Genomic DNA, 24,697 nt, shown 5'->3' on the forward strand with positions numbered 1-24,697 from the left:
CAAGTGAATGATTCACATGTTGAGAGAAATTTGCAATAAGCAGCAGCAGCAGGGTCTTCTGCCCCAAGAAGCAGTCCCTGCCTGTTTTTGGCAGCAGGGAGAACAAACCCTCTGCAGAAATAAAATCAAATATGTTGGGCCATATGAATTTTGCTTCTGGCATCTTGTGCTGACTGTGCTCCTCAGCCAGCTGCTCCAGGATGGACTCTGGGATTTCTCTACCCACCCCCAAGGGGTTTTTGCACACCAGTGCCACATCTCTCACTAATTATTCCACCAGTTACACAGACAAAACATCTGCTGAAGGAGGGAAGGAATCCTAGAGTATACAAATAATTTGCACTGCCTAAACAAAGGCAAATAGAGGATGCTGTTAAACCCCCACCCCCCCGCCTAGCAAACAGACCCAGGAGCTCTGCCCACAGGCTGCGGCTTCCTCTGCCTTCTCTAGCAGGAATGAATCCTTGTTTCCAACCAAAACCACAGTTTGTTACTAACACAGCCTCCTTCTGTTTAATTCCTAAATTATCCTAAAGCAACTGAATTCAGCAAGTTGATTAAGTACTTAAAACACTTTGTTTCCTTCAAAAGAAGCTTGTGTTTTGCCTGAAAGAAAATTGGAGTTTTTCTCCTGAATTCATATTAACAAAGGCATAAGAAATCCAACATCCCAAAGTTAAAATAACCCTTTATCCTGCATTAAACACAGCTGCCAAAGACCCAAAATCCGCATTCTGTCATTCCACACATATCCTTGCAACAGCTGAGAAGACACACAGCAGGTCTGGAAACTCAGAGCTGAAGATAAGCTGCAGCCTCCCGCAGGGTTTTACTCTTCACGGGCTTTAAAGAGAGTGAAATAGCAGGAGCAGCTCAGGGACTGGCGACAGAAGTCATGTCTGCATCAAGGAAAAGTTTTACTGCGTCTGGATATTCAGGCAAATATTAGCAGAGGACACAGCACAGCCCTGCTCCTGCGCCTGGCCCCCGAGAGCCCCTGCCTGCAAAGGGAACTGCTCCTCGCAAAGGCAGGCAGGAATCAGAGCCGAAAGAGAAAACCATCTCCTAATGCAAACATTTGTAGAGCATTAAAGCCACTTATACTTTCAGATGCTGTAAATGCGGCGCGATTACTTACCCGGGCTAAAGAGGCATTCACAGGCTGGAGCAGCCCCATGGAAGGGCTGAGGGCAGAGGCAAGGAGCAGCAGGACAGACCCTGGAGCATCCTCGGCGCTGGCAGAAGGGATCTGGGCTGCCTGTGCCCTGCCAGTGGCTGTGGTCATCTGGGGAGGGCAGGGACCTGGCGGCTGCCCCAGCTGTCGGAGCGACGCCCACAGCAGCTTGAGCTTATTGGTGAAAATCCTAAAGCCTGATCCAATCCTGTCCCTTTACCCAAATGTAGCTCTCTGCAGAGACAACATCCTTCCCAGTTTTGACTAGCGGTATGAAAGCGAAGTTACCTTGCCAATGTATAAATCATACAAAGAGAAGCAATAAAAAACCACCCCCATGCTCAAATTTATTTCTCCTTTTTCTCACAAAAATAAGTTTCTTGTTTACTTACTAACAGCCATGTGAGAGCATTGAAGAAAGCTGGCAACCCTCAGCCTGCATCACCAGATCAAAAAGTATGGTAAATATCAGGATGCCAATAAAAGGACTGTTTGTAAGAAAGCTGCTGTCACATCTGGGGCAGGACTGTAACAACCACGGAGAAGGTTTGCAGAAACAGTCAGCACATGGGTCCTGAAGTTATACTGAATTTCACAAAGGTAACTACTGCATCATAAAGTGCTGCTGGCAAACAGCCAGGCTGGCCAAAACATACGGTTTGCCTTTTATTTTTCAATTTTTCAGCCTGGCACAGACATTTACTGTAGAGACACATCCTTCTCTGCTATATGCACCCCTAGATGCCTGACCCTGACTGACACTCTGGCTGCACTGGTTCTGTGTTTCTGGTCTCAGAAAGCACAGGGCTGCAGGCAGCGACTGGAAACCTGCATTCATTTGCAAACCAACAGGCAGGGATAAGGGATAAAAGCCTCTCGTGCAACTGCACATTGCTGCACTCACTCACAGATGTGCAACCCTGGAGCAGCTCCAGAGCGTGGGCTGGCATCTGGGTGACCTCTGAATGTGCTCACACAGCCCCTCCAAGCGAGGGGGGAGCCAGTGCTCTGCACTCCAGGTGTCCCGGCAGACAGGCAGCAGAATCCAGATGTGGGCAAGCTGCCCCAGCACAGGCTGGGGATTCAATGAGGTCTATTCATGGAGGAGTGAGCTGGGCTTCCAGGAACACAGAGGAAGCATTTTGGAGGGGTATTCCCATTGCAAGTCCAAGAAACCTCTTTGCATTCTAACCCCACCACCATTGCAAGCTTTAAATATAGAAGTAATCAAAATGTACATTAAAAGAAGAACTTAGGACTTGGTAGTGTTAATCCAAGAAACATTCCACTGGGGAGCGGGGCTCGAAGAGCACTGGCAGCCTCGGGGAGGCTGAGCCTGGCTCTCCAGGAACAAAAGCAGCTTACAAACCAGGTTTGCCACGTGAGAGCCTAATTAGAGACCGAAGCCCACACAGCAAACAGACAGACTACAGAGGAAATTGGAGCCTAATTTACATGGAGAACGATTACCTACTGCAACCAATTAGTGTCAAGCTGACTGACAGACTACCCAAAATATATTCTCCCCACCCTCCCCTGCAAGTCTGAGTTTTCCCCGCTGTGTTATTTAACCTGGGTTGTGAGGGAGGTGAGCAGCAGCACCTCAGCACCAGACATGGGACAGCAAACAGGGACCTTCTGAGCTTCCCCATAACAAGCACACAGTTAGTGCCACCCTTGTGCCACCTGGTGCCAGCCTCAGCTGAGCCAGAGACCAGTGTAATGTACTTTTTCCCCTGGTCTTAAATCCTTGAATGACATCCTGAAGATCCCAAAATTGATTATTTTGGAAAGGTGTTCACTCTTTCCTGAGCATGTATTCTGCATGGGGACTTTCACACCCTCATAGGCTACCACACAGTAGAACTTCAGGTGAAGGCTGTGTCCACATAGCCTTTGCAACATGCTCAGGCTTGGGTTTTGTGTCCCAACCCACATTCCTGGTCTCTGTCACCATCCCACAGTGTTGCTGCTGCTCAGGACACTCAGCTCATGAAACAGCCCTTTCTTTCCAAACCATCCTTTCCTCTCTGGCTGTGCTGTTCCCCATGCACTGGCAGGACCATTGCTGCTCTGTGGGGAAATAGGGAATCCCACTGCTGCTGGAGGGTGCCACGTGGACAGAGAAACTTCTCCTTGGTTGGCACAGAATGGGGGTGCCCACGGCCCCATCAGTGCCTGTGCTGGGCAAGGACATCACCTTCATTCAGGGCATCTCTCTTCAGCTGCCCTGGAAGAGGACTACTTCATCATGCTTCCCAAAGTGCAAGCCTGTTGATAGTTCTGCACAAAACCTGCACCTCCTCCCTATCAACTGCTACCCAAACTGATAAAGAGACTTTAAAAACTCCTGAAGTGCACACATGGAACTGAGCAAATGCCATTTACATTCCTTTTACTGTTACAAAAGAAACAACTCATTCTACCATCATTTTTCCCTTCCCAGCACCATACTCATTATTAACAGGACTGACTAATTGCTGTCCTCTATTCCATGCCCTGGCACGTGCATTTGGAATGCACAATGACAACAGCATTTCAGTGCAACTTGCTGTGTTGTTCTTCACGAATTCCTAAGTGTGGTCTGTCTGAGCAGCCTGTCTGACTACTCATCAGAGAGCTCTTGTGTACACACACTCAGGCACACAATGACCACATTCTGGATATTTGAGACCAGATAATCAGCCCTTCCTTTGAGAAACACCAATATAAAGCATATTTAAAGACTTTATGAGTCTTCTGCATGGATGAGATAAACATTTTTAATCTCTGCAGGCTGCATGGATAGATGGCATTTTAAAAGCAGGTTATCCTAAAAAGAAAACATGGAGGAAATGCTTGATGAAGTTTATCTAGTAGCTGTTTCCTAATATCTGCAGATAGACAGGACCTCAGATGGGGTAAAACATCAGGAGGAATTCTTTGAATTTCAGTTCACATCAATGGTGCTAAATCAACTTATACCACAGAAATCCCATCAAGAGAGGTAATGCAGGATCATCCCTGGGTCTCCTTTGGATACAGACACCAGAAAGGTGGCAAATCGTGGCAGCTCTGGTCTCCCTCTTTGCTAAATTAAAAGTCTCCATTAGTTACCAAGTGGATGCAATGAAAATGCATGCATGCTCATGCTCCTGAGAATTAGGCTGTTAATCTGGTGTTTGTGCTCCTGGAGTTTATCTCTTCCACACCTCCCTTCTCCCCAGGGAACAGCCTTGCTGCCACTTTATCTGCAGCTCTAAGGACAACAGACAACACACGCTGCTTCGTTCCTGAATTCCCTCCAGCTCCTGAACCAAGCTCTTCAGAGAGGGGGGCCTCCAGCAGCTGTAATTCCCATTAATTCCCCTTATGATTAACAGGTCAGCTCACTCCACCCTGATGACAGCGGGCTTCGGAAGTCTAACTCTATCAAAATTATCTATGCATAAAAGACAATCATTACAGGAACAAACGCCTCGCTGAGACTTTTATCAGCTGTGTGCTTGCTGCTCGCTGTTGTGCCACTAATTTAGAGAGGCACAGGCTTTAGAGAGAGTGGGGAAGGCTTCAGCCTCACTGCTCTGCAGTGGCTCCAGGCACAGGAACCTCTCTTCTGTGGTTTTGATGTTGATTATAAAGCTGTGGAGGCAATCACTCCTAGAGAGGGGCAAGGGCAGGTGGGAGTGCAGGGAAATTACAGAAACGTTCTTCTGAGTGCATCCCATTAGGGCTGGTGGCAATTACACATGCTGATCAAGGAGGCGGGCTTCCCAGAACTGAAATTACCGGGCTCTGAAATTACCAGGAGGGAAGGGAAGGTGAGAGAAAGAAGGAAAAAAGGAAAAAAAAAAAAAAACAGAAGCAGCAAAAATAACCCTCAAGAAGGGCCGCAGACATCCCCTGGCTGCCTGGGAGAAGGGACAGGAGAGCCACCTCCTCCCTGCAGGCAACCCCTGCTGCCAGTCACTCAGGGGAGACCCACAGAGATAAAAGGCAGTAAGGCCAGCTGAAAAATGCTTGTAAAAACACTAATGGTCTCAGGTCCTTCTGAGACACCTCAAGCACTGCTAAGTCACTTTTACTTGCTTTCTGGTGGGTTTTGCTTAGGTTTATACAGATGCACTGCACTTCCCCATGTGCAGGTGAAAACCTGAGTGGATCCACCAGCCAAACCACAATGCAGGCATCACTACCAGGCTCTGCACATTGTTCTTCCTCTCATCTTTTCACTTTTTTCACTAGTTGCACAGGAATAAACAAAGAAACCAACTTAACAACATCTTCCTTTCAATACACACTATTGGGGGTTACTGTAGTAATAAAAACCAGAAGGAAAAGGCAAGAATTTTCATTGCAACCACTCTGCAGCCTTGCAGTCCTGACTCTGGAACTCCTGACAATGTGTCACCACACATTATTAAGAAATATTCATATTAATCCCAACTGTAAAGCTCTACTTTCAGCCAATTAAACTGCCTGAGCAGCTGAGCTCTCCTGGAGACCTTTGTACTCTCCCCTTTATATATTTTTTTAAATGCTCTCTTAGGGAAAGGAATGGTTTCTGCAGAGATGAGCCACCCAGCTCCTTCCAGCCCTGCCGTGTGTGTATAAAATGTTCTTGGCTGCTTTCAAACACTGCACATTAATCTGTGCTATGGAGCCTGTCTCCTTCAGTGTTCCATCATTTCTCTTCGAGGCGGGTGAGACAGAGCTGTTCCACTTGGCATCACATACCCTCCCTGCCCCCTTCCCAGGGTTTTTTTCCCCTTTGTTTGTTAGTTTTGTTTGGTTTGGGGGTTTTTTAGTATTGCCAGAATAGCTGACAAGCCATCACCCCTGGCACATCTGGACCTGAAGAAGAATATATGGCTGTAGCAGCCCACATATATATGAGACAACCAGGGTGTTCAGGGAAGATTATGGTTTTAGCACTTCAAATTATGAAAAATACCAGTGCTCCCTTCCTACAGCTTAGGACACATAACTTCTTTCTCCCCCTGCCAGTTTTTTGCCTATGTCTTAACCTGGAGGGACAGAACCTGCTTCTTGAGTTAAGGGCTGCTGGAAACAAACCCCAGACAGGAGTTTGAGTAGTGCTGACTGGGATTTGTTTGTGAGCAATGTGAGCCCCACTGTCCCACCTTTACAAGCCCTTGCACTAATAAATCAGAGCATCTCCCACACACAAAGGGCTATCTGACACAAAGCCAAATATTTTTACTAACCCCACTCCTGGGACATGGATTTTCATACCTGCCCAAAATTTGCCCAGGTGAGGATGCCTGTTGCTCAGGCTATGCCAGCCAGGCACCTCACTGGCTGCTTGCATGTGTGACCACTACCACAGCCAAAGTACCTTCTCAACTACCCATGTGCCACCAAACTGGCAAATCATGACATTTCTTCAAGCCTTTATTAAATACTAAAATGTTCTGTAGTTGCAGCCAATGGGGTTCCCCCCACAGGAAGCTTCAGCTGCAGCCTTGTCTGCAGGGAAGTGTGACCTTGGCTGTGCCCCACTCAGAAGAGACAGATTCATTGCTGGCCACAAGTTATGAAGGACAATTCCCTTCTCTCTCCCCTCATCACCTCGGGTATCACCTCCTTTCATCACCTCGGGTATTGAATCCATGGAAACAGCCAGAGCCTGGGGAACAGAGAGGAGCTGAGCGAGAAGGACCATGGAGCTCCTCCATGCCCAGTGCCAACTGCTTCACCACACCTGGGTGCACCACGAAAGGGATGAGTGCCTCTTCCAGAGATGGGGCTTCCCAAGAGAGCAAGGGATGTGAAGGATAAAAGCTGCCTAAGGATGCACAAGCACCCTGAACCCTGCCAGTTGCTGGTAATCCAGCAGCCACAGGCATCTGCAGCACATCTCGTGTTTTGGAAGTGCAATGGGAACACCATGCACTTTCCCTTTTTTTCCAAGCATCCCTAAATCCTTGGCTCCCGGCATTTCTACAGTGATTAAACACACAGTTCTCGACATTGAAACCCCATAAAAACAAAAATCCATATGGGGAGTGCCCCCATAAACCAGGCGATACCTGCCAGCAGCTGTAATCTTGGTGCCATCAGATCTGCACAATAAATGAGTTCATTTTACTGGGGTAGGTTTTTTCTACAAAATAGAAATCAAAATTGGCTTGTGAAGATGAACGATGCCTGTGAAACTTTTTTGCTGCACTTGATTAAATACACACAATAAATCCATTTTTTTCTACTTGAACGATAAACTCAATAGTTTAAAATTAAGCCCAGCAGGGTAAGATCCTGTATAGATTTCAACAGATACTATAATTTTTTTTTTTGAAAACCTGACTGTAATGTATACACATTGAAAAATCACTTGAGTACCTCTGGCACCAAACATAAACACAGGAAAAGCTAAAAATCATGTCGCATTTTTATCTTGATACATCCTGCACCGCAAAGTACAGCCCTGGTTTGCCATTTCATGATAAACCAACCCTCTGCTTTTGATCACTTTCCTGTGTAACCATGGATGTGAATGTACATTAGTACCAAGAAAAGAAAAGGAGAAGAAAAAGTCCAATCACAGAAGCACACCAACCTGAACCACATCCTTCCCAACCAAAGGGTATTTGTAGATACCAGAATTACCATTTCTCTTCAAGACAACTGATCCTTTTAATGAAAATATAAGAAGCCCTAGAGAAATTCTGCTTGGTTGTTATTAAATGCACAGACCTCATGCTCTTTTTTTTCCAGGAAAATGACTGAACCTTGGCTTTAGCATAATCCTGAAGATTATTTACATCTTCTGTATTTTTTTCCACTGCTACTGAATAATCAAGGCTCCTTAGAAAACCATTGCCAGAGACACGTAAGTATTTTTTCCCCTTCCTTTCCTCTCTCTTTTACCTGCTTTTATACATTCTTTCTCGCATAGGAGCAGTGAGGAGGTGTTGGAGGTTAGGATTTTTTCTTTTTTCTTTCCTTTCTCTCAGGGAATTTTGTCCCATTTGTTGCCTAAGAGATGATAACAACTGGTAACTTAAGATCCAAAAGATGTGGCTGGGAGGGGGAAAGGGGCAAGGGTGCAGCTGGCACCCCCTCTTTTTTGGGGGGGTTCTCTGGGGAAGGGCAGAGACACCTCGAGATTTTGGCAAGCAGACATGACAGAAATCCCTGGGGAGCAGCTAGGAAGGGGCAGTGTGCACACTGTCTCAGTCTCCCTCCTCCATCCCCAGCTTCCAGACATTTGATGAAGGGGAGCTCAGGTTGCCTTTCAAACATTTTTTTTTTCTCCACAGAAATACCTAAGAGAGGAAAAAATTGTGGCTCCTCAAAAGGCAATGGAAGGAGCTGTCTTCCTCTTTGGAGGAAAAGGCTCCAAAACACTGCAGCTTCCCTGAATATTGGGATGCTTTGGAGGGGGAATCTTACAGGGATCAAGACAAGCACTTTGCTTTCTGCCTCCGCATTCTTTATTGTTTCCCATCACGCAACCTCCCTTCCTCTCCTGCTCCTACCCTATCCACTCAAAGGGCTGTGCACAGGGAATGAAAACAATTAAATACTCCTAAACAGGCAGGGCTGCAACTGGCACGGTAATGAGGTCATTATGCACCTAAACATGCCTTCTAAAAATGAATTACAGCCAGGTAGAGAGATCTCCTGGCTGCACTGTGCCCAGGGAATTATCTTAATGCAAAATCTCTAACAGCCTGGTTTGGTTTGGTTATTTCAAAGCAAACCTAGCCTCATCAGGACAATAACAAGAGCTTGGCATCACAAATTTCAGCTCCTCTCAGGGCAGAGCCTGTGTTAGAGCCAGGGGTCACCTCTGAGCCCACCAGGGCACAGCCAGGCTCTGCTCCACAGCCAGGTGCCCTCACAGGTCAGGACCAACACCTCGTCCCACATGTGTGACATGCTTCCTGTCACCAGTGTGGGCACAGACACTGCCAAGGTCCTGTCTAGAAAGGACCCCATCTGGTGAGCAGACTTGGTTAGAATTGCACAGCAGCCTGGGCTGCAGCACGCTCATTTGTAGTAATTAGAAGAATTATATGGGCACATGGGAGGACATCAAAGGACACTGGTAGCTTCGATGGCACAGGTCTCTTTTTTTAGTGGTCAAGAGGCAAAAACTCCCGTGTGCCCTTGAGTTCCTCTTAATAAACCAAAATTATACAGAATTCTTTTTTTTGGCGGGGTAACCAGATAAGTCACTACAAAACCCACTCCAGGGGAAAATTAAAGGTCAACATTTTTATTTTAACGTGTGCAATTCATAGAATCATTTAGGTTGGAAAAGACCTCTAAGATCATCAAGCCCACCCATTAACTAGTACTACCACATCCTCCACTGAACCCTGTTTGAAGTGCCACAAGAGACCTGTGCATGTGTATGCACAGACACACACATTCCCTGCTCCAGTGCACAGCCATATGGGCTGCTTTGCTTCCCCAGTCTCCCAAACTGAATACAAACAAGGCTTCATGTACACTGGAATCTGTAGGAAGCTTAACATTTACTTGGCTTTTGTGTAAACACTTACGTGAATTACACAAGTTTCAGCCAAGAGTCGCAGCACCCCGCTGTGCTGAGCCAGATAATTCATTACAATTAAAAGCAGAGAGGGAGGCAATCAGGCTCACCCGACAGTGGGTGGGTATGGATTTGCTTCCCAAATGGTTTCCAATTTGTCTTCTAGGAAACCCCACCGGCATTTGCATGGGAATGCTGCTGCTGCACCCCAGGCTGTGTGAGCAGGGACCCAGGACAGGGAGGTGTCCCAGCCACCAAGGGAGGTGTTTTGGGCTGTGCCTGTGTAAGCACCCCCTGAATGAGGCAGCACCTGCTGAAACTCACCTTGGAGCAGGTGAGCACTGCCCTGGGCACACACACAGAGCATCACACCCTGACAAAAGTACTGCAGTAATAACAATAATGATAATAATAATCAACAAAAAGGCATGTGGATGTTGTTGGGGATAAGGTTTAAGTGCTGAATTAACTGTTTGACTTGTGATCCTAGAGGTATTTTGCAACTTTAAGGATTTTATAATAAAAGAACTCCCCTGCCATAAGCACATGCATCCCCCCAAACAGCAAGGCAGCATCTATTCCCCAGATCTGCCTTTCTCACTCACTATCCATAATGTGCTAAGATATTAAAACTATCCTATGGAAAGTGCTGTGGCTTACAGTGCTGAAGACAAGTGCTGTTATCATCTGGTATTTCTTCTCTTGTTATTACAGTGAATCTTCACTACAGCTCTGAAAATAATCCAATTATTGCTTACCACTGGTAAGGTCACTGTTGCTTTGAACAGAGATTTGGGTAATACTCTGATTACTCTTAAGCAAATATTGCTGAAACTTGGGCAGAAATTTCAGAGAGACTGAAAATCCATTTCACTGGAAACCACATATGGGAAAATATTCACACTCTAGTGGATATAAACAACAAAAAGAAGCTATCATTTCTCTGTGTTATTAAAAAATACTGGTTTATCTGAAATCAACAGCACAGATATATTCACTATTAAACAATATATGATTTCTCATATCATATAACCTTCAAAACACAGCAATCATTGAGTCTTTATTAAATGTTCCCATATGGGCATCCAAAGGTATTGAACTACTTAAGTGTAATATATGGAAAACAGCAAAAGGTTTGTATCACTTGTGGGAATAAAAGAGCTCCTGAAGAAAAGCAGATATCAAAGATCAATCTGTAATAAGGAAAGGAAGTTAACATTCCTTACAGTGGTCTTGGAGATAATTTTTCTGCATGGAGCCAACGAGATAACAGCAAAATCATAAGAAATACAGATGGTGCCAAAAATGGTGTCTATTATAATTCATTTGGTGCAATTAATCATAGGTTCTTTACTGTCAGACCATCTCCATGTAATGGCAAAAAAAAAAGGGGGAAAAATACCCAACCCTTTTTGTTATTTTTCCTTAAGAAGGAATTAATCATATTGTCACTGGAAGATGCTTTTTCTGACACTGCTTTACTTGAACTGACCAACTGATTAAAAACAAAACACAGCAAGGACTTGCTGTCCTTCTGCTGAAATAGTGGAGAAATGCTGAGATTAACCCCTGAGTGTCCTGACAGCTAGGAATGACCCAGCTCAGTGATACCAGAAAACCCAAACAAGCATCCCTGGATAGGGCAAAGACAAAAAATTCCAACAGGTCTGGGGGTGGCCAGGGCTGCCTGACCCACGGATGGCTTCTCCTCCTCCCCTTCTGGAAACCACATTGTTTGCTGGAGAGTTTCCTCTCAACACCCCCACAACACATCTTCATCCCACAGCAGGGATCTGTGCTGGGGTCTGGGCTGAACTCCTGCTCAGCCCTGGTGGGTTTGGCACAGTGACACCCCTATAACCCTTTCAGAGCTGCATCTTTTTTTCCTCTCCACACTCTTCCAGCCTCACGAGGTTTCCAGCACCGCAGGCAGATTACGGCAGGGAGGGATGTCACAGCCTGTGCTAGGAGTGAGACAGACAGTGACATGCCCCTGGGACACAGACGGGTGAGCAGGCACAGTGCTGCAGCGTCTCTCTCCTAGGAAACCTGCCCCGCCTGCCTCACACGCGCCAAAATCCCAAGGGGATAGTGAACACTGGAAATCGCATCAAGAAAACCTATTTAAAGTGATACCCCACTGTCATGCAGCACAGGGAAGATGTGTGCTCGGCTTTCCAGATGACTCTATTCCCTCCAGAGAGCTGCCTGCGAGCAAGCTGCCTGCCCAGCACCAATGAATGATGTGGCAGCACTACCACAAAGCCCAACCCTGCCTTTGTCCTGCCAGTCTTTGCCTCCTGCCTGCCCATCTTGGACCAAGAAGGGGACAAAGAAGGCCTGGAAAGGAGAGAACCACTGCAGGGCAGCCCTGCCTAGTAAAGACGCCAGGGGAGCAGGATGCTCAGGGAATGAGGATGCCCAGGGGATGAGCGAGATCCCAGACCCAGCTAATTCCTCTCTGATGGCTAATGAGTACTGTGGGGCTCCCATCATCTCCCAGCACAGGGATTCAGGCATGTTTTCAGCAGGAGGCAACGCTCTCATCCACATTAACATCTTTTCTATTTTGAACCTCAGTCCTGATGCCTTTTTCCCGGGTGTTTCTTAATGCTTTCCTCATCAGTGCCCACACCCACTCTGCAGCACAGACACCTGCAGGCTTTTAATTGCCCCTGGACTGCCTTGATTAAATGCTTTCGGGGACCTTTGACTTTTCTCTCAAGAGGTATCCAAGAGACAGGCATAAACTCACAGCGCCAACCCAGACTGCTGGGCTCTGTCTTCTCTTGTACATACACAGCAGACAGGGCTTGGGCTGCTTACACCATCCCTGGGCATCTACATGAAATGAAACCAGCATGCAAAGGGTATAAAATACTCTCTAGCAGCAACTACATTTCCACTGGACTCAGACCTCATGGGCTTATTTCTACAAAATACTATGTTGCCAACTAATCCCCTCTTTCCTACATAGTAACTATATCTGGTGTTTATTTTGCAGCTCTTTCTCTGAAAACTTGTTTCTTCAGAGAAAATGCAGCAGCCGGAAAAACTGAAAACTGACTGTTTAAGAAATAAATTGTATTGGTGCCTTAGGAAGAACATGGTCCATTTTTAGCACATTAGACCATTATGTTAAATATTAGCAAACAGAGGAAGAAAAAACCACATGGTTTTGTGCTTCTTATTAATGGCACTAATCCCCACACACAGGAAAGCCCATGGGACAGGATTTTAAAACCATTCTGTGAGCTGCAGAATAACCTCCAGGTTAAAAGTGCATTAAGACAATTATAATCAAAAACATCTCTGTCAAGGGTGGATCTCAAATCCCTGTTGAGGGATAGGTTTAACTTCTCAGCAAGTGAACACAACCAAACCACACCATTGTTTTGCTGCTAGTGGCTGGAGTAAGTTATCCTGGCCACCTTGCTGGGGCTGGCATGGGCACAGGGACCCAGGATCTGCTGCTGCAGGATGCAGGCACTGGGGAGCCTGGCATGCCAAGGGAGCCCAGCATGCCAAAATGCCCAGGCTCCTCACAGCATCTCCCTTCCAAAAAATAGTCTGGGTGAGACAGGCTGAGACCTAAGAAATGATGGACAGCTCTGAGACAAATGAACAGATGCAGCACCCAAGGAGAGGCAGGGCAAAATGCAGAGCCAGGTAGCAAGCACTGCCTGTGACTATGCTGGTCTTGACGCTGCCAGGGTTTCCAAGGAAGAAATAAAAAAATAATAATTATAAAACCCCCTAAACTCACATTTACAGACATTTGCACAGACACTGGAGGAATATCCAAAGTCTATTGTGCTTAACATCGTAAGTTTACAAACAACACCTGATAATGCTGATTGAGTAGAGCACTTCCCAAATAAACTTTACAGTCAGGGGGACCAAGAGAGGACACACTCCAACCTGCTTTTAGCCAGGGCCGTCTAAATGTGAGAAGCCCCGGGAAGCTGCAAGCAGGAAAACAAAACATTAAGGGTGGATTTAATCCAGAAACCTGAGCTGGCTCATTAGTGTGGAAGCAGCTGTCAAAGAGCTCAGGTCTGCACCAAAACACCTACCTGGCCAACTGAGCCCAGCTATTTAACCCAGAGTGAATGGGACTTCACTGGTGGTGAAGTCACCACCATGCCACCAGACCAAGGCAGCTGAAACAGCCAGCAAACACCACGTGTGGTGGGATTTCAGAAATCCACTCCAATAACCAGGTGCACAGAGCAAATGCACATTGAAATAATGTCACTCGCAATATCAAGGTTCTCATCAGGGACGATGTCATGAATCACTGCTGAAGCCAAATTTAAAAGGATATTGATGCCCAGGCATCCCATTTAGTGCTCATATAACATATGGCACATGTGAATTTTATAGCTTTTGTATTAATCTGCCCAGAATGCCATCACTTTGTGAGATTTCATGAAATATTAAAATTAATGAGGATAATTTATTTTACAACTCTCTGCAAAGGCCCTGGGAATGATGAGAACCTCCCCATTAAATTCACTCAGGTCTGTGACTCGCAGCCCTAATATCTGGCATCTGTTTGCCAAGTGAGAGAAAGACATGATGTTTTTCAAGCTAGTTATTTGATGGATTGGCCTGAATTTATTTATTAAGGTTTCTACAATCAATTATCACTGCAGGAAACAGAGAGGGAGGGATGATAGACTAAGCATGTTTATCAAGCCACGTGAAATCTACAGAGACATTCAATACAATTCTCCAGCCACTGCAGGAAAGTGTCAGGCATGTTTATTGATAGCCCAACTGTGCACTGCACAGTTGGCTTTCAAAAACCCAACAGAAGACTATGATGTATAAGGACAATATAGGAAAAGGCTGAATTTTCATGTCTTGTGATGAATACAACAGCACTAGAGTCATTTCTAAAAGGACTCTGTCCACCTGTGTGCAAGACAGTATTTGAGATATCAGCAGGTTGCAAAATGTATGTGTGCCAATGCACAAACCAGGCAGTGACAGCATTGGAAAGCAGCTGGAGCCAAGACTTCCCCTGCTATAATGATTACTGTGGAAAAGAGTGGTTTCTGCAATGTGTATCTGGAAGAGTCAAAGCCAACAGCTGCTGGGAACTTTGAACAACCACAGAATTCAATAGTAAACATCTGATGAATGGTTAACACCTTGCAAATCTTTCAAAGAGCAGGGAATGGTATCGAACTGGTAGCCTGCTGCAAAACTATGCGCGCACAAGATGCAAAGTCAATGTTTCGACCAGCTAATAATGAGAAAAGAAGGGTTCATGCAAGGTCCCTTAGTCCAACCACCTGCCCCAAGGGGTAGGGGAATTGATTGTGTGAGTAATTGTGTGCGTCTTGGACCTTGGCTACGTCTGTGCACGCAGGAAGAGGCAGCGGAAGAAATCAAGTGCAGCAGGATATTGTGTGTAACAGCCTCGGCTGTGCTCATGTCTGAAAAAACAGTTAGCAACCCCTGCACCTGAAACAGATCACGCACCAACTTCTGCAATGTTTATTATTCTCTTATTTCCTATCGCAAATTGGTTGACTGAAATTCTCCAAGCTTTGCAAGCAAACAAATCATCCTAATAAACACAAACTGAAGGGAATGGGTGGAGACACATCTGCTTAAATGAGCACACAACTGGTAGTTACTGCAGAGACAGCTATGAAAACTTGAGTCTGTGTCTACAGAGATGTTTCCCATTAAAAAACATCTTGTTAATACCAAATACTCTTGGACTACTTCTCCACAATGTAAAATATCATGTGCAAAATTACATTCTACTTCCAAGACGCCATGCACATGAACAGCAGAAAAACAATATTACGAAAAAGGAATTTCACAGTTCATGTTATTGTGCCAAAGTAGCTGCACTGTGACCAAACACACCAACCACACCATCCACAAAAGAGCCAATATCTGCCCAACAGCAGCCCACAGTCAGAATCACAATTGATAAGGACGATGATGATCATAAATGAAATTGGACCAACAACAACGGGCTCTGAATTACACTTTGATTCTACTATTTCCATCTCCCAAGACACACATGCTCACTATATTGAGAACATATGGTGACATGGTGACACGTGGATTTGAATCTATTTCAAAGGTATGTGGAGTCATATAAGCAGAGCAGGAACGTGTGCTTGCTCCAGCCAAGATACTCATTTATTCTTCATTTATTCTTCATATGCATGTTTGTGTGGGAATGGGCTCATCAGTAACGCTGCTTGGTTCATCCATAATTAACATCTGGATGCCAAAGAGAATGAAAGCTGACACAAGATCCAAGTATTCCAAAACTCTGCAAACTCTCTGGATATTTGAAAACTAAAGGAATATCTTGACCTGAAAAGGAGACTTTCCATTCCCAGTTTAAGCATGTGCTAAATTGCACAGACATGTTGGTCCAGGGTGTTGACCCGATGAGGGATGACCTTGCAAGCTGGAGTGATCACATAGTAATGCAGAAATAAGAAGAGATTTCACTTTAAGAACTGTTTTCTGGGAAATGATCAAGTGGAATCACAGAATCACAAAGTTAACTAGGTTGGAAAAGACCTTTGAGATCACCAAGTCCAGCCTATGACCTAACACACCCTGATCAACTCAACCATCCAGTCTTTTTTTTAAACACCTCCAGGGATGGTGACTCCACCACCTCTCTGGGAAGGGAGGTGGAATGGACGATTCCATTGCCCAATCACTCTTTCAGTGCTGACATCTAACCTAAACTTCCCCTTCCAGCCTGTCCAGGTCCCTCTGCAGAGCCCTCCTACCCTCCAACAGACTGACACATGCTTCCAGCTCGGTGGCATCTGCAAATTTACTGATGGTAGACTCAATCTCCTTGTCCAGACCATCAATGAAGATATTAATCAGGACTGGCCTCAACACAGATCTCTGGAAATGGTGCCATTAAATTAAGGGGGGCTGGTAAGTAAAAAACAGGGAGGGGAGAAAAAACAATACAAAAGAGCTTACATGTACCATGAAAACATGACAAGGATGCAGATGGCCATACCGTCCTCCAGCAAGGGGCGTTTGCAGGAGAAACATCCCCTGAGAGATACCTCAAGTCCCTGTTCATCACACCCCAGACTGAGGCCCTGTTCTCTTCTCAGGGAAATCACAGCGCTCAACTGGCTCAGATACAAAATTTTTACTGGACCCAAAGAATCTTGAACTAGCTCTGCAATTTTGTTTCTGGAAACCTCAGAGCAGCTCTGTCCTTTCCTGTTAAGCAGCCCCATGCTGTTCGTGTATGGTTTCACTGAATCTCCTTGCTTTTAAAGGTCCATCAGACATAACTAGGATCAGCAAATGGACAAATACACTTGTAAGAAGTCCTTAAAATACTTGTAATGCTCATTTAAACATTCACTGTTGTGCTTTACTGGAGGACACCACATGCCCTCTGTGTGCTGTAATCTCTACCAAAGATGGGAAAAGTAATCCTCGTTCTTCCAGGCTTTAACCCACAGCAAATCAATCTGCATCACCACATTTTACCTGCCCCTAGAAACAAGGAGACATTTCTCCAGGCCACTACCTTCTCCTCAGCTAAACCCCTCTGGGAAATACCTTGGCAGACTAGCTAGCCCAGAGTTTTTTTACAGGTTTTTACTTTTTACAGCTTTTTTCAGAGGACATGGGCAGAGTTTAGATGCTGACTGACCTAACCCTCAGCCACCACCTCTGCAGTACTAGGGCTTGCAATGCACCATCAAGGTGGGATTATCTGTGGTGTAACTGACTCAGGAGCAGATATGAACCCTGCTCACCCCTTGGTGAGGTGAGAGGCTGAGGCTGGTGGACAGTTTGCTTTCAAGGAGCTGTCAGAGATGGAGGTGAAGTCATCATGAAGCAGAGGCACCGTGGTAACTGTGAGGTGAGGATGTACAACCCCCTATGAATCCTCAGCCATGCTTTTTTGCCAAGCAATTAGGGGCAGACTCCTTTCACCATAAACATGCTTCTTGTTTGCAAACAAAACTAATGCCACAGCAGAATATGCTTACAGAACGTCAACATGAGTCTATGTTTTCTCCCCCTACAAAGAGAAGATTAACCATAGTATTTCTGGCAATTCACATTTCAATTAATAAGAGCACTATCTTATGAATAAACCCAATTATCAACTATCAAAATCCAAAGTTTCCTACAAGAGAGGTTCAATCAAATGACAAAAACAAACCCTCACTTGCTGTTAGCAGAAGGATCTTTACCTTCCCAGATGCTCTGGGCATTTGGCATCACAACCACAACACAGTGAGTCAACAGACATATTATATATATTACATATGTTATGTATCAGTACTTTGGGTCTCCAAAGGCACAGGACTACAGACCACTCATCAACAGCAAAGCTTATGTGTGCTATTATCCACATAGTTCATGCTTCCAATCTGCCTAGTGCAACTGTCTTGGGTGATTTAAATATGAACTGAAAATCTCCCCACAAGACTGAAGCAGCACCATTGGATTTGTAAATACCTTGGACTCCACAGAAGGATGTTAATGCTAATACAGGGAATCTGATGCAAATGAAAAATGAAAAAAAACCCTCATTACAGAGTTTCTTGTAATGACAGTGCTCAGATATAACCACAACAGTCTGCTTTTGATTAGAGCAAGCCATTTAGTGCCGCTGTTATTATTTGTTGTTTCTATGGTTCTTTGGGTGCACATCACTCCTCCCAGACAAACACAGAGAGAGGCTCAAAAGCTTCTTCACGGAGATAACAAATCCTGCTGGATTTCAGCAAGGTCAAGCCCATGCACACCTCTGCCCTCCTCCTGGTTCCAACAGGGCATTCCATATGGACTTGACTTCTCTTTCCTCCTTTTTGGAGGAGTGGGGTTCACTGACAGATTGAGCTGCACTGGCAACTTTCCGTGTTCTCTTATCCATCAGCAGAAAAAGTTCTCACTTTTATTACATCTGGAAAAAAAGTAATTCCTACCTTAGGGAGAATTGTTTGGGGTTCATTTAAATCTGTGGAGTGCCATGGATGCCAAAAAAAGGGCCCCAGGTTAGCACCTCAAATTAAGCACATGATCCCCACCCACTTGCCTCCAAGGTACATTCACATGCCCAGCACGCAGTGACCCTTCAGCCATCACAGAAGTATCCTTCCTTCCGACTTCTCCTCTGAGGCTTATTTTGATTTATTTTTTTTTAAGAAAAAGCCCAGCAAAACAAAAAACCTCCAGCAATCTGTTGGGTCAGAGGGTTAGAGAATGGGAGTCCAACTTTAATTAGGCTGTGGTGGTTAACGGCCCTGTAAATCCATATTTTTACACTGCATGCCCAGATTTGTGACCTGGGTTCCCTGGCACGTGCCTTTGTTTGGCTGCAGGAGGTGACACCAGGCACACAAAAGCAGCTCCACAGCTACAGGGTCAGTGTGTGCATCATTAATGAGGCAATATAGATGATAAGAAATACATCCAGTGCCTGGATATACCTAATGCCCGGGGGAACTGGGCTCATATTAAACAACAAAATAGTGATCTGTTGCATAGGGATGCAGGTCTGAAAGAATGGTTTCCAGATGGGACCACACCACTGGTAAAGAGAGATTGAATAAACCTCTCATTTTAAATAAAACAGAATAAAAAGAATGGTATCTACACACACAGTATATCTATAGCACACATATATCTTGCTTACATTTTTCCAAGAAGCCTTTATGATAGCACTCCTATTATTTCTGCCTCTTTTGTACCAAAATTTATCTTTTAAGCATAAGGTATTTTACTGATGCAAAATGGGACCTTCTACTTTAGAAAATAATTTGAATGAGAATGGCCACACCTTGCTTTTTCCCCACCCCAAATTCTTCCAGCTGTGGATGGCTGGGATGGACTGTGAGGCTGGAGCTCAGACAGCAAGAAAAACAAAGGTAAAGTTGTTTTAACTTTTATAGTACTTCCATGTGCAGTACATAAATCCCTATTCAGGGTAAAGAAACCCATTGTGGAGCTGGAGGGAGAGATAACCAGAGTACAGAGATCTCAAAAAATACATGAAACTATTGAACTGTCAGATTTGGCTCTCTTCTATTTCAAAGGCACCAAACAAACACTTGGAATTAATAAAATATCATTTAGAAAGACCATATAATAATAAGGCCGGTAATAAATCACGTTAGCAAAACATCTCAGTACAAACTTGTGTCTTAGAGCAACAGATCCTGGGAGTATAACACTGTTCTCCACTCCTCAGTATTAAAAACTTGCTTTGTTGCCATCAACATGTTGTTCTCAAATGTTGAAAAATTTCCTGCTTCTCAGAGATTTTAAAAAAATGTTCAGTATGGGTTGAAATTCCCACCCGAAGCTGCTTGGGTTGCTGTGGGGTAGGTCACCACGTGCCTGGCTCCTCTTCTCTGCCTGGATGCTGGACCAGAGGAGGAGGGGAACTAGGACACTGAATCCTGACAATATTTTACCTGCTGTTACACAGTTTGATTTCTACTCCACTTCTCACATCTGTTTGCCAAATCCAGCTATTTGCTTATCCATTCCATTTAAACATTATTTTCCTCTTTGACACAAACAGTTTATCAGTGGAGAGCTACTCTACACCAGACGAGGGCTGGGAGCAATATTCCACCCTCTTACTTATGTAAATCCTGTTTATTAATGACAGACACAGAGTGCAACACCTGAACCAAGGCTGTGAGACTCTGCACCCACACTTTGGCAGAAAATCTGAGAAAAGTGGGAAGGTTTGATGGGGTGTAAATCAGAGGGAACCCCAGCTTGCTACCAGGGAGATGCTGGAGCTCTGAGCACCTTGCCATGCCAGGGATGGCTCTTAAGGCACCATGAGCCAGCCCTAAATGCAAAACTTCCCAAGAAGTTTTAAAAAGGCACATTTTTCTGAGGGGAAAAGGCCACTGTGGCAAGGTCAGGACAGCTTTTTGCTTTGTTGTCACCATTTTACCCCACAGTTGGAGGGAATCCTGCCACAGGAATAGAGTGAAATGGTAGTTACAGTATCATGGCAAGAGATTTGCACCACAGATCAGCAGCTGATGTGATGAAAACCAATATTCCCCAGTAAAATGGTATTCCCTGAATGACCAACCAGGCAACTCAAATGAGTTTAGTACAAAAAAAAAATAAAAAAAAATCTACAGGTCAAATTATTTAAAATCCTGTCTAGCCCTTGTTCACTTCACTAATGACAACAAAATCTCTCACTTTTCATCTGCATTACTTCAGTTGTTTATCAGAATTTCAATCAAGATTCTTTTTCTTATTCTGTTTACTTCAATTTTCTATTTAGAGATTTCAGACTCCAGCTTTGAACACTGGCTCCACTCTGCTGCTTTTCATCTTGCACCAGCAGACTTGCAGCTGACTGAAATAAGGTAACCTCTCCTCTGCTTGTCCCTGGGCAGTGCCCAGGGCAAGGTGCAGCTCCCTGGATAACACCCTGTGAGCCACTTTGTTACTGAGGCTGGGTGCAAGCTAATTAATTGACTTTATCTGTTCCTCTGTACTGTATTTATTCAAGGCAGCCCCCCCAGAAAGGCTGGCTGCCTCGCAGTACAGCATTCAGATGTTATAAGTTCATGAGCCAGAATCAGTAAACATGATGCAATTATAAAAATAAGTTGGTGTGGAAAATCAATTTAAAGAGTCCTCGAGAGAAAAAGCACTTTTAGATAAAATGCCTCATAAAAATGCACATAACAGCACCCTGGCTGCAGCACAACCAACAGTTCAGGACTGTGTTTTATTTCATACTGGGTGAGTTACCCTAAGACAGATAGCTGATTCTGCCTTTCCCATCCAGTCATGTGTCCAAGGTCCACAGCCCTGGATCTGCTTCCCCTTCCCAAGCCACTTACACTGACCACATCAAGCACTCAGCACTTGGCAGACTGACAGGATGGGTCTCCTCTTGTTGTATTTCTTACTGTTTCCCAGGGTTTCTTCTGATTTTACTGTCATGTTAATTCTCCTGAAATCCTGTGATAATCACCCTTAATCCAGCTGTCAGCATCCCAGCATTTGTTACCTTGCATTTAGTCCAAGGAAGGTGTGAAGGTGTTTTATACAACTGAGTCATAGACAGATGAACTTCTAATTGCAGAACTGTTTCTACTTGCACACCAATTTCCATAAGGGAAATGAGAAAGCCTTTGCACCATCGTGCACTTTCACAAGATCAGCACATTCTACTGGTTCTCCTGGCAGCTCACAAAACCACTGTCCACCAGCTTCACTGCCTGCCTGCAGGACTGGACAAGAGAGGACGAGTCTGTTCACCAGTGGCTTCTTCCTGCTTCAGAGGTCTCAAGAAATTCAAGTGGTTAAATCTCTAATCTCATCAGAGGCTCTGCTGAATCATGGCCTCTCAGTCTGAGGTCGTCGTGTGTTCTCAGCTGCAAGACCATCTCTTCAGGATGCTCTGCCCTACAGCTGGTGCATGGGCAGGAGGAAGGGCACCCACTCACCCTGGGAAAAAAGCCCAGCTGCCAAGCAGGCACCATACAAACATGTGCCCACCGTGCTTGTCATCATCTCCAGAGAGAACAAGTTTATAGAATCGCAGAATTGTTTAGGTCAGAAAAGACTTTCAAGATCAAGTCCAACCATTAACCCAGCACTGCCAAGCCCACCACTAAACCACATCCCTGAGTGCCTCTTCTACTCTGCTTTTACAAGCCTTCAGAGATGATGATTCAACCACTTCCCTGGGCATCCTGTTCAATGCTTGACAATCCTTTCAGTGAACAATTATCTCTTAACATCCAATCTAAACCTCTCCTGGTGCAGCTTGAGGTCCATTTCCTCTTGATTGCTGCCTGGGAGAAGAGGCTGACCCTCACTCCTCTACATCCTTTCAGGGAGTTGTAGAGGGAGCCTCTCTGAGCCACCTTTTCTCCAGGCTGAGCCCCCCCAGCTCACCCACCACTCCTCATAAGCCCTTAGGAGTGTTCCTCCCTTTAATTTCTATGAGCATCTTCTGAGAGAGCCCTGTGAGCACTGTGAGGAGCCTCACCTTGCTGAAGCCAGGATTACACCTTCCTCACCCTCAGCTCAACAACAGCAGGAAGAGCTGTCAGGGTGTGCAGAGAGACACTGGCACAGTGACTGCCTGAGCACAACTACAGCCACACAGGTTGGGTTGGTGTGTGATGCCCTGAGGGGTCCTGGGGCAGGTGTTGCAGAAGAGCACAAGTTTTGGCATCTCCTGCCAGAGAATCATCCCTGTGGCCCTTCCTGGGCTCCAAGCAATGAGACAAACTGTCTGAGCATTTGGGCAGAGTGCTATCCCAGCCCTCGTGCCAACATGTGCCAGATGCCATGGCAACTGGGGCACTGAGCTAATGCTGTCTGGCCACAGTTACATCACCTCATTAGAAAGCCTCTGCCTGGCATTGCCCTCTCTCCGTGCTCTGCCTGCAAAGGGGAAGAGGGCACTTCAGCCATTGCACTGCAAGCCCTCCTTCCAGGGAAAACGACAGGCTCCCTATCGAGGTGATGTAGCTGGACCTGGCAGACCCTCCTCTGCCCTTCCCCAAAAAACTCCATTCCGTGGGGCAAACAGAGGTGGGTGAGCTGGGCAGGTGATGCTATCCCTGGTACCCAGCATGGCCCCTTCCCTTTGCCTCTCCCCACGTGGTGTTTAAGGCAGCTCAGCAAAGCATCCCTGACTTGGGGCTGGCTCCCACCCACCGGTATCCACACAGGACCCTGCTTGGCTGGACTGGCCAGCACCATTTCTGTGGTCTCTGTGTGTGGTCCCTGATCAAGCACCATCTGTCTTGAGTTTAGCACAACAACGCTGCAGCCCCACCAATTAAAACAGGCTGCAGAGCTAAATCCTGAATAAATGCGAAGTTAAGTAAATGATCAGCAGTGAAGATAAATAGCACAGGGATGGGTCTGGCATTGAGGTGGGAGCCAGAGGGGCTGGGACACCACAGAAGGTGATGGCACAGTCTCCAAACTAACCCCAGGTAGAATCTGTCCCCTTCGTGACCCTTAGACTGGTGACAGTGACACCAGAACACTGTTCACTTTCTTTAATGCAGACTTAACTGCTCATTTTCTGCTGCATGGCACCTCACTGTTACAGTGTCAGGTGAAAATGCAATTATTATCCAGCTTGCCTGGCATCCTCCCCATTCCAACCATTCCATGTCTTACTGGAGAACAGGGTGGGATGCTCCCAGTGCCTGCACCCAGCCCCTGCAGATGACAGCCCCTTTGAGGCACCAAGCACTGCAGGTCCTGCCTGCTGTCCCATACTGTATCCACCAAGGATTTTAGTAGATGCAGGAGCTCTAAGATGCTCTCAGAGGAGCAGCTCTGCACCATGCCCAGGGCTGCCCAGCTCCATCTCAGCTCCATCCACCTCACGGGCACCTTTCAATAGCACATTCTACCAATACCACTGGAGAGGTCCTGCTGGCTCCAGTGGGAAGAGGACCATTTCTTAACCTAGAGGATGCAGGTGGAAGCCACTCAGTGGGGATAGTTTAGATAAGCATCATATAAAATAGCTGAATCCCAGTTCCTGTGCAGAAATGTATCTGCTTGTATTTACCACCCACATACTATTTTATTAAGACATAATCTCAAACAAGAATTGTTGCCATTGCTGAAGTTTATTTTAACATATGGTCAACTGAGCCTAAGAAAAACACGTAAAATACATTTTAATGTGCTATTCTTGCCTAATAGTTTTTATAAATTTTTTAATGTGCAATATATATTTATACATTCCAAACATTTGGGGAGGTACACATTAAAAAATTATATCAGTCACAAGTTGGCTGTTAAATGAAAAAAGTACTGTGGTTCCTTTGTGTTAGTCCAAAACCACTAGCATTGCATTAATTTTTCAATAGGTAAAAGGTAATTTGTGGCTTCATAAATTCACTTCAAGACATGGTAATTCTTACCTGGTCACAGCTGTCAGACATTGATAGGCTATACCATAGTGATGGGTTTTTAAAACCAGAGATGGATGTCTTATGAAAATCCTG

General features: G+C 45.4%; 1 protein-coding gene across 2 annotated transcripts in view; it reads right to left on the reverse strand.

Annotated features, from left to right (window-relative positions):
* Positions 1-24,697, reverse strand: part of PRICKLE2 (prickle planar cell polarity protein 2) — a 103,234-nt gene that overhangs the window by 55,965 nt on the left and 22,572 nt on the right. Inside the window, exon 1 of one of the 2 annotated variants that reach the window (XM_064432933.1) lies at positions 1,139-1,305. The exons of the other annotated variant lie outside the window; for it this stretch is intronic. The gene's annotated coding sequence lies outside the window, so the exon portion shown is untranslated. Of the gene's footprint in view, positions 1-1,138; positions 1,306-24,697 lie in introns of those variants that run through there. 2 annotated transcript variants of the gene reach the window in all.

This window comes from Passer domesticus, chromosome 9 (assembly GCF_036417665.1).
Source record: "Passer domesticus isolate bPasDom1 chromosome 9, bPasDom1.hap1, whole genome shotgun sequence".
In the NCBI taxonomy this organism is placed as follows: domain Eukaryota; kingdom Metazoa; phylum Chordata; class Aves; order Passeriformes; family Passeridae; genus Passer; species Passer domesticus.